Source organism: Nuphar pumila, chromosome 9 (assembly GCF_984573655.1).
Source record: "Nuphar pumila chromosome 9, dmNupPumi1.hap1.1, whole genome shotgun sequence".
Taxonomy (NCBI): Eukaryota; Viridiplantae; Streptophyta; class Magnoliopsida; order Nymphaeales; family Nymphaeaceae; genus Nuphar; species Nuphar pumila.
Window position 1 is genome coordinate 121,178,659 of NC_143257.1, and position 10,146 is coordinate 121,188,804.

The window sequence follows — 10,146 nt, forward strand, 5'->3', positions numbered from 1 at the left end:
AGGGGTTCCCTCTTACCAAACATTTCACTATATACCCGAGATATAGTTCCTAGCACATGCGGGCGGGTACTCGACCTCCATGGTTTACTATCGATATACTCAAGCTAATGGCTTCCAATACTAATAGGAGATCTAAAGATAAAAAATATGTAGGACATGATAGAGGGTTTTGAAATTTTCAAATAAAAAAATAGTGTCTCTACAATCAAAGTCTTAAGAAATGAGAATAAATGAAAAGAAAATAAAGACTATGCAAACAATGTCCCACGCAAAATGTGAAGTTAACTTGTTGGAGGTTATCAAAAACTTACTTAGGAAATCTACGTGTATAGATACTATCTAACAAGCATCTCTAGTTATATCCATTAGGCTAAAACCTAATAAGAAAACACCTTACTCTACCTATAAAAAAATTGATTTTTACAAGATACTATCTTCCTAATGAGATTAGAAATCAAATCCAAAGGAAACCCTTGCCTAATTTTTTTTTGAGTCCAAACGCAACACGTTAACAACCAAATGATAAAATAAAACTTAAGGTAATGAAATCATGGGATTCCGGTACTGAAAAAACAGATCTGATCATTTAAACTAGAGAGTTACTAGGGTTTCCTAAAATTTAACATCAGTATTAGAATTTTGACATTGATTTTGGACTTGTAAAAAGATAGATTTTAAAAAAACTCCAAAAAGAACAAAGAAAGTAAACTCGAAGACATTTCCATCAACACCTAACTCGTCAAAAAAAGATAATTGGGCAGTGAGATATAACCCTGAAAATGCACCTAAGATAGGAAAAAAATAGGTACTAGGGAACCTATTTCGACAATTATAAGCTACTTTCCAATCACTAACAATGAAAATAAAAAAAAAATAGAAAAAAAAACAAAAAAATATTAGGAACTTGTCTTTCCAATGTCACCATACCATATTGATTCGATGAGTGGTCAAAGGGATATGACTTCTAGAAGACAAACTGTCTCGCTGACTGGCGACTATTGTCTGCATGCTAGATTTATGTCTTGATTTTTTTGTCTAAAAAAAGAGGACCCTAGAGGGGTTTTCAGTTCTAACCCAAAACAAAGAACTTTTAAATCTATGTCTCAAATTTTCAATGGTTATAAAAATATTAGTTTTCATTACCAGAGCCCTGAGACAAGATCTAACAAAAGAAATGGGTTTGCAAAAAATAATCAGAAAAGTGATTATTCTTTCGATTTTCATAGGCCATAGAGGTAGAATATGAATGTGTATTGAAAATGAGAACCATAGATCTGGTTGTCTATCTTCCAACGAATCCTAAAATGTGAAAGTAAGACTTATGGATAAGAAGATATGGACATGCCAACATGGTATGGTCCTATAAGAAAAAACAAAACTTGAATTTTGGACCCGAGGTGGATCTGATATTAAAAAATAATATAAAATAGAACATACTAACCTCATAGCACTAAAAATTTCAGAAATATTGATTGTAATGTCCAGACAAGCAGTCTTACCATGATTGCCATTATGTGGATCCCCAATTTTTGAAACAAAAGAAGGGTTTTCCAAAAAAAAAAAAATTTATTTGAATAAAAAACTAGATCCGAATTTGAGATTTAAGTGAAAGATATGGAGTTTGCTCTTCAAGTTGTATGCCTTTCCTCCTTTGCTGAATAATGATTAATTGTACCAGAAGCTTGAAATCTTCAATGCAGAATTCAACTTGAAAGTGCTCATACCTCATATGCAGGTCTTAACCAAGGCTAAAAAAAGGTAGGAAATATGATCAATATACGAAGGTTGGGAAGTTTCACACTTGTTGAATAAATGAAAATAAATGAAATGAACATAACAAAAATAGAGAAGTCACACATTGGAGTTAGGTAGCCCTTTCATACGATGTGATAAGCACGGTGGAACTCAGACAACACTCTAACTAGGTATGGGCTCCAAAGATGGGTGAGATAGGAGATTTGGGACTTAGGCTAGAGCACTGACTCTAGCTATGCATGGATTTTGACAGAGTGTAGGCACGGTTAAATCTTAAATTTTAGATGTTGAAATGAGGAGACTAAGCCTTTATTCATAGTTTTCCTAGCATAATTATAATATATCAGTAATTCAAGAATCCATATTAGTCTAAAGATGAGACGGCGGGATCCTATTGATCGGGGTTTGAAATGAGTCTTTTTTATTGGCCAAGAGTATCCTAGCTTAGGATATATGGAGAAGATATGTTATTAGGTTTTCTAGTTTGTTGGAAATAAGGGTAGGTTTATTAAATTCTATCTCAGGAGTTTATGAGATATATATAGGATTCCAAGAGATTTATCTTCAAATGACATGCATTCAAAACGAATCACTAACAACACATACTGCTAACGATACATGTTGCTAACAATATTTTAAAATGCTAATGACAATTCAACATTATTTTATCATCCTATTGACACATAAAAAAAAATGCTAATGACACTCCAAAATATGTTAACAAAATTTTATGTGTCGTTAGCAAATTTTTAACGATAATTCAATTATTGTTCGAAAAACTAGCTAAAGTAGATTCAACAAGTTAACTTGTTTTGATCATAACTTTCTATCTGAAAGATATTTTGAGGTAATTTTCGATGCATTGGAAATCTAATATCCTAAACTTTAATTCATATTTTAAGTAAAAAGTAAAATTTAATTGTTTTAGTAGTAAAAAAATCATTTAAAATAGGTCGTACCTAAAAAACAAAATTTCTACTGAATAAGTCATCTTGTTTTGGTCATAACTTTTGACTTCAATGTCGATTTGACCTGATTTTTGGCTTGATTGATAGTTAAATTTTTGTAGTTTAATTAGTTTTTTTGATAAAACATTGACAATACTAAAAAAGTTTAGAAATGAACTTAAAGTTAAAATAACTCTAAAATGAGCCAAAAACACTGGATTTTGACACGTGACTGTTAAAATTGGAGTGTCTACAACCTCATGTCCTGGTCCTTACATAATGGGCATGCCATCATTTGGTGGTCAAGAAAGTTTTCTTTTAATTCATTGATTGCATATGAGTGAATATCTGCAGGCACCTCAATTTTGACCAAAACTAAGTTATTAAAAGAAAATCTCAATAATCATACTTTTCAAAATTTTGAAATTTTGTCTTGAAACATTTTACAATATGTTGGCTTGGAAAGGAGTAGGAGGTGAGGCCGAGTGAGTGTGGGCCTGGAAAGGATGGCTCTCCTGGCTTTGTTTTTTTGTCTACAACAACAATATATTGAAGAAGATTGAGATTGGTGAGTGTTCGAAACTTCAAAAACTTGGTATTTGAATAAGCCATTAACATGTATGTGAGGTTGAATCAAGATTGGTCTTTGGTAAGTTGTGATGACCAACTTGATCAAGTTTGTGGGAGTTACAGTGGCTTTACAGGACTTCAATGGTCACCAGGGCAAGTCTCTCTCTCTCAAGCTTTTTCTTCATCATATTGCATATCTTTTATTGTTATAGTTTGAGAGCCTTTGAAAAAACTGTTAAAATTAAGTTGATACTTAATAGATCAAGTTTTGGATACCTAAATACACTAAAAAATACAAATTCTCTTAAAATTTCGAGGCCCTCAGAAGTTCCTGTTGAGGGACAACAGAAGAGGTACTAAAGGCACAACAACAAAACTTTAAACGGCAATCTTCTTTTGTTATAAATTCAGGTCTTCTGTATTTCTCACTTTTCGTCATCAACATATAGGCAATAACAAATAAGATAAAGGCTGAGCGAAAATAAAGTGAATAAAACTGAAAAAACTTGTGAAAATGTACAAAACCATCTATTCATGAGTTTTTTTTTGGGGGATAAAAACATAGATATCGTGATAAAACTCGATATTTAATTTGAGTGAAATCATGTTAAAATTTCAAAATATCACCATATTTTACCATTTAAGAAGTTCCAAAAAATAGCGCTATATTTTCTTAAATATCAGTTTGTTGCTATCATCAAGACCATCCATCAAAATGGTGCAGTGGAGCACCCAATTACCTTTGGAAGACTAAATGGGAGAACGACACGTGCACACATAACTACAACTCTGACCTTCCATTTCTAGATGGATGGCCGCAGTGTCTGCCCTACCGTTCTACCATAAGGCAAATTCAAACTGAAGCCAACTTTCTGAACTGCTACCACAAAGATACTTAAATTTATTTTCGTGTCGTGCCTGCTTATATGCTAAACTTAGTGGGAAATCAGTCAAGATTGACGTGCCTCGTGTATTTTTTTGTCGTGTCCTTGTACCCCAGTATTTTTTTTACTGCATTAGTTGCTGCCTGAGCTTCATGCAGCTCGAGTAGTGGGCATCGGGCCAGCCTGTTCCACACATTTAGAGCTTGGCCCATCAGGTTTTTAGTGCAGCCCAGCCGGGAGATGGCATAACCCATACTAATGGGCTGGGCTTTGGCCTGGTTCTTAATGGGATCGGGTTTGAAGAACAACCCATGACCCGGCCATTTGGCACAATGGGCCAATGTCGAGCGGGTTAGTTCAGCTCGGCCCAATCCCATTTGTAGTTTATTTACTTTTTTTTTTTTTTTGTTTTCCATCGTTTGGTGCTTGCAGGATGAAGGTGATGAAGAGATGGCGAACAAATATGCCAAAAACCCTAACTATTAAACAAATCAACAATCTCATGCACCCACCTAATTATCTTTCTATATATTTCTCATAAAATTAATGGAACTAATTAGGTAAATAGTAATAGTTAACAACTTTTTATATATTCAACAAATTATCTTTCTAGTTTTCAAAAAATTAATGGAACTAATTAGGTAAATAGTAACAATTACCAAGTTACTATACAACCATTTAATTTCTTTAGTTTTCATATTACTATAAAATTAATTAGGTAGTTCAGGCCCATCGGTTCAGCTCGGTAGCTTGAGTCCTGACCAAATAACGGGATGGGTTTCGGCCCGATAGCTAACGGGTCAAGACATAAAACCTTGACCTATGGTGGCCGGGGTCGGCTTGGCCCACAGCCCGGCCCTAAGCATGACCATGCTCTTGTATTGTATGTGAAATGGTAAGGCGGGAATGATGTTCATTGTATACAGCTCAAAACCCATTTTCTAGGGAAGAAAAAGAAAAAGGAACAGATTAAGGAAAAGAGGTATCTTGGATATGAAGCCATTATTTATATCAAAACTTCGGTCCATGAACAACATTTTTGACTGAATGGAGACGTGGACCCTCGTGGGTCTAGACCCATTTGATCTTGTTCAAGAACCACTCTGTATTGGTTGAATGGGAGGTTGTGTTGTGGTTTTGGCCATGCTTTCGTACTCTCTTGCTGTTTGGGAGCAGTGGCGTTACTGAAATAATGCATTGGGACTGGTGTTGGCAAGCCCAACAGTAGGGGTGGATATTGGGTCGGGCAGCCCGTGGCTTATCGAGTACCCGGCCCTACTCAGGTCGAGCTTGAGCCCCAACTGCAGCCCAGGCCCGAACGAAGTTGGGTCGGGCCCCACCCGATTAGATAATCAGGCTGAGCCCATGTGCAAAGTGCATAGGGCCTGACAAGCCCCGACCCATTAACTAGGTCATGACTAAAGGACCCAGCCCGAACCGAGCCTGAACCCAACTTGAGCCCGAATATAATTGAGTCGGGCTGGGTTCGGGCTTGAATAAGGGTTGGGTCTGTTGGGCCAGGCCGTGTTGACCTGATGTCCACTCATTTCTAGGGGTGTCACGGATCGGGTTTGGTTCGGACTCAGGTGGAACCAGACCTGACTCTGATTTCTGGGTATGGTACCAGGTTTCTTTCTTGGGATCTAATCAGACCCGCCATAAGAGAAATCATACCCGGACCCGATAAGAATTACATGAACCAAACCCAGCCCACACCCGGTAAAAATACTATTTTTTTTTATCATTTTTACATTGAAAAACTGAGAGTCTTACTCGGAACTCGGGTCAGGCCTGGGTCTAGTATAAAATTTCACAAACTATACCCCGATCTATGTACTAATCGGACCTTCAGGTATAGACTCGGGTATTCTTATTTATCACCATACCCGGACCCTACAGGGTTTGGTTCAGGTCGGGTCCAGGTACACCCGATTCATTGACACCCCTAACCTACCCAATACCACATTTCATCACCTTTTAGAGACAATGCTTTTGGCAACTTCATCTCTCAATCTCACACATTGGCAACACGATATTTTGGCAAAGCATTAAAACCGTGTTTGCATCCCATTGCAAGCCTCCCAAACGTAGCCTTAATTAATGACAATCGGATTGAGGATTTGGAGTCAGCAAATACCATGCCATTTCCATCTTTTAGGCTATGTTTGGGAACCTTGCTATGGGACTGAAATATGGTGTTTTACCAAAATATCTTTTTGCCAATGTGATACTGAGGGATGGAGTTGCCAGAAACATTCTTACTTGAAAGGTGTCCAAATGTGTGTTAGGCTTGCCACCAACCACTAGTCACAACTCATTGTTTCAGCAATGCCACCACTTACAGACAACAATACAATATTGGAGCACGGTGAGATCCACAACACAACCTCTGAATCAAGGCTCCCAAACATAACATTTTTTTTTTACAAGCAAGCTGGGGTTAGGCAGACACCCATCAATTATACATCATACCATTGGGATTTGAACTTGCAGTGGCCCAATACAAAGTGACGTGCGCTAACAGTGCCTACCAAGCAAGTGAAGCCCCTAGTTGGTCTCCCAAACATAGCCTTAGCAAAAATCCGTCATTCCAAACAAATTATGGTGAAGGGGATTCCCTATTTCTTTTCTGGTGCCCTCTGACAAACAACTCCTAAACAGAGCCTAAAAGTGTTTATACAAATTAGGGATGGCAGTGGGGCGGGGCGGGGGACAAGGTTTCCACCCCCGCCCCGCCTCCGCGGCGGGGATGGATTTTATCCTCCACCCCCGCCTCCATCCCCGTTTCATACCCTTCATCCCCGGTCCAAACGGGGCGAGGTGGGGCGGGGCCCCGCTTTCCCCCGGTCCACTGCCATCCCTAATAAAAATGATGTGTATTTTATGTTAAGGGGAAAATCGTTTGTATTGTACGGCAAAAATGGTATGTTTTTTAAAATGCCTTACATTTTTCAAAATCTACCCGATGTCCGAATTTTATGAATCTTTAGCTATAAATAAGACCTTTTTATACTTTACACAAGCAAATTTTCTCCAAATTTCCTCCAAATCTTCAAATACACACATTTTCTTACATGTGATTTTTTTTTAAATATGTGAATTTATTCTCAAACTTAAGAATATGTGAATTTATTTTTAAAGGCTTTAGCGACATTTTTGCAAATATTAGACTGACATATACTAACATTCGCAAATGCACTAGGACATTCACAACCATGAGCTTCAAAGGTCCCCAAAATGTGTGAACTCCTTTTATTAAAATTACATAAGGGGCAAAGGTAGGAGGACAAGACATTCCCAAATATGAGAGTATTTAGTTAAAAAAAAAAGTGCAAACATTTTGAGGGCCTACTCATGATTGCGATGAGTGCGAGCTTCATTTTTAATAAAATTACATGAGAGGCACAAGTAGGAGGACATTCACAAATGTATGAAAAAATCATATCCTAAGACAATTCCAAGGATAAAAAAGTTCTTTTATAACTGAAAATTTGTGAATTTTAACATCTAGCCAATTTAAAAAATTGTAAAACACTTCGATAAACATGTTATTTTTGTCATTCAATACAATCATTTTTAGTATAACTTATATGGGTCCAGCCTCATATAAGCTTTAAAATTTTATTTTTCTAAGTTCTTGTTGTGGGGGGGGGGGGCTTGTGCTCTCTTCCATCTCATTCCCCTGGTTTCGCCTCTGTTCAAAGCTGGTAGGTGACAGGATTAAAACTCTCAGCTTATTGTCAGCAAGCCAAACACTTCAATATCACACAATGATATCAAATATAATTGTTTTTTTTGTTGAAAGGCAAGCTTGGTTGGGCAAGAGTCTGGATCGAGTGCAATATGATTGTACAAAAAACGTGCATTAAACACCTCAGCACGCGACACCTGGCCTGGGAGTAAACAGACGGATCTCCGTCAACTACTTTGGGACCGAAATATTTTTTTTCCAAATCCGAAGTTAAACAGATCTGAGACCCTCCCTCCAAAACAAAATTTCCTAAAAAGAAAAAACCCGCTTAAAGTTTTCCCATCTCTCTCCAGCTCCATCGTCTTCTTTGACGAGGGTTACCCGACCTTGAACGAGATCCTCCTCCTGAGCGATCGGTGCTTTCTGGCGTCGGCCGTTTCCTCCCGGTGTTGGCGGTTTTCGGCGTTGAGCGCCTCCTCCAGGCCTATCGGTGGTTTCTGGCATGGCGTCGGCGGTCTCTTTCTGGGCGTTGTTTCCCTAACAGGTTTTCTCTCTGGTGCTCTCTCTCTCTCTCATTGTTTTCTTCCATCTGTTTCTTGCCTGCTGCCTTCCTTTCGTTTCTTGCTTTTATTTTTTGTAGGTTGTCCTCTGCTTGACCTCCAAAACATTTTGTTGCCTCTTGTGAAAAATCTGAGGTTTTTCTGACAGATTTAGAGGTACCCATCTGCTGGGATGCGGTGAAGATGACGAGAGTTCTTCTAAAAGCTCCGTGGGGTATATGCCAATAAAACCCACCTATGCTTTTTCTCATAAAAATCAAAAAATGTAGCACGCTATAGAACAATCAAACGCAATATATTCTGAAGATATGGACTATGGACGCTATAAGAAGGAATGCAGGTAAGATTCACTCATCAGATTCATCAAAAAACAAAACAAAATAACAGGAGGAAAAAAAAACTGATGAAAAGAAACACACTGAATGGGCTAGAGACATATACCGCAAAGAGCTTCTAGAATAACTCTTATCGTCTTCACCGCATCCGAGCAGATGAGTACTTCTAAATCTGTCAGAAAAAAACCCCAGATTTCTCACAGGAGGCAACAGACAAAAAAAATTCTCACAGGAGGCAACATACAAAAAATAAAAACAAGAGAAAGAGGCAAGAAATGAACGAAAGGTGGCAGGATGGAAGGAAGCAATGAGATAGAGAAAGAGCACCCGAGAGAACCTGTTAGGGAAACAACGCCCAGGAAGAGACGGCCAACACCAGAAGCCACCGATCGCCTAGGAGGTGGCGCTCGACCCTGAAAACCACCGATCGACCAGGATGAGATGGCCAACGCCAAAAACCACCGATCGCCCAAGAGGAGAATTTCGTTCAAGGTCGAGTAACCCTCATCGTAAGAAGACGATGAAGGTGGAAAGGGGGGAAATTTTGTTTTGGAGGGAGGGTGTCGGATCTGATTAACTTCGGATTTGAAAAGAAAATATTTCCTGTTTCACGCGCTATTTTGGCGTCCGGCTCCAAAGTAATCGGTTTACTTTCAGGCCACGTGTCTCACGCTGAGGTGCTTAATGCACGTTTTTCGTGCAATTATATTGCACTCGATTCGGACTCGTTAGGCAGACCCCACCAGTTACCCTACAATACCATTGGGATTTGAACTGACCACGTCCCAACACAAGGTGACGTGTACTGACTGCTCTTACCAAACAACCCGAACCTCCAAGAGGCTCCCATTGGTAATGTAAAGTATATTTATTACTAGCTAAGGAGCTCTATAAGAGCCGCTCCTAGAGAGAGAGATTATTGAAAACAAGGCCTAGTCTAGTCATCACAAAATGAGACCAGACTTTAGGGTGGCCCATGGATCGCTAGTAGGCTAAGTCCAATAGGATCCCCCTCGTGGTGCCCATCCGTGTGTTTTGGATTTGAAGATGCGGAGTGATGTGGGGATAATTGAAGAACTTGGCTATTGCATGTTGAGACATTGATGCCCTTCAGTTGAAGATATATGATAAGTGTCCATCCCTGCTCAGTCTCAAAATCCTACCCTCCATCTTCGCATGGATTTTTCTTTTAACCTTCATCCTTGCCTCAATTCTCGTTTCATGTCCTCCATCCCCGGTTCAAACGAGACGAGGTGGGGTGGGGCCCGTTTCCCTTCGGTCCACTGCCATCTCTAAAGAAAGACCGAGAACAAGGCGGGGCAGGGCAAGGCGGGGATCAAGGACGGAGACGGGGGAAGCGTAAGTCCATTCCGGCCTCCATCCCTGTAAGGGTTTTGATTTTAA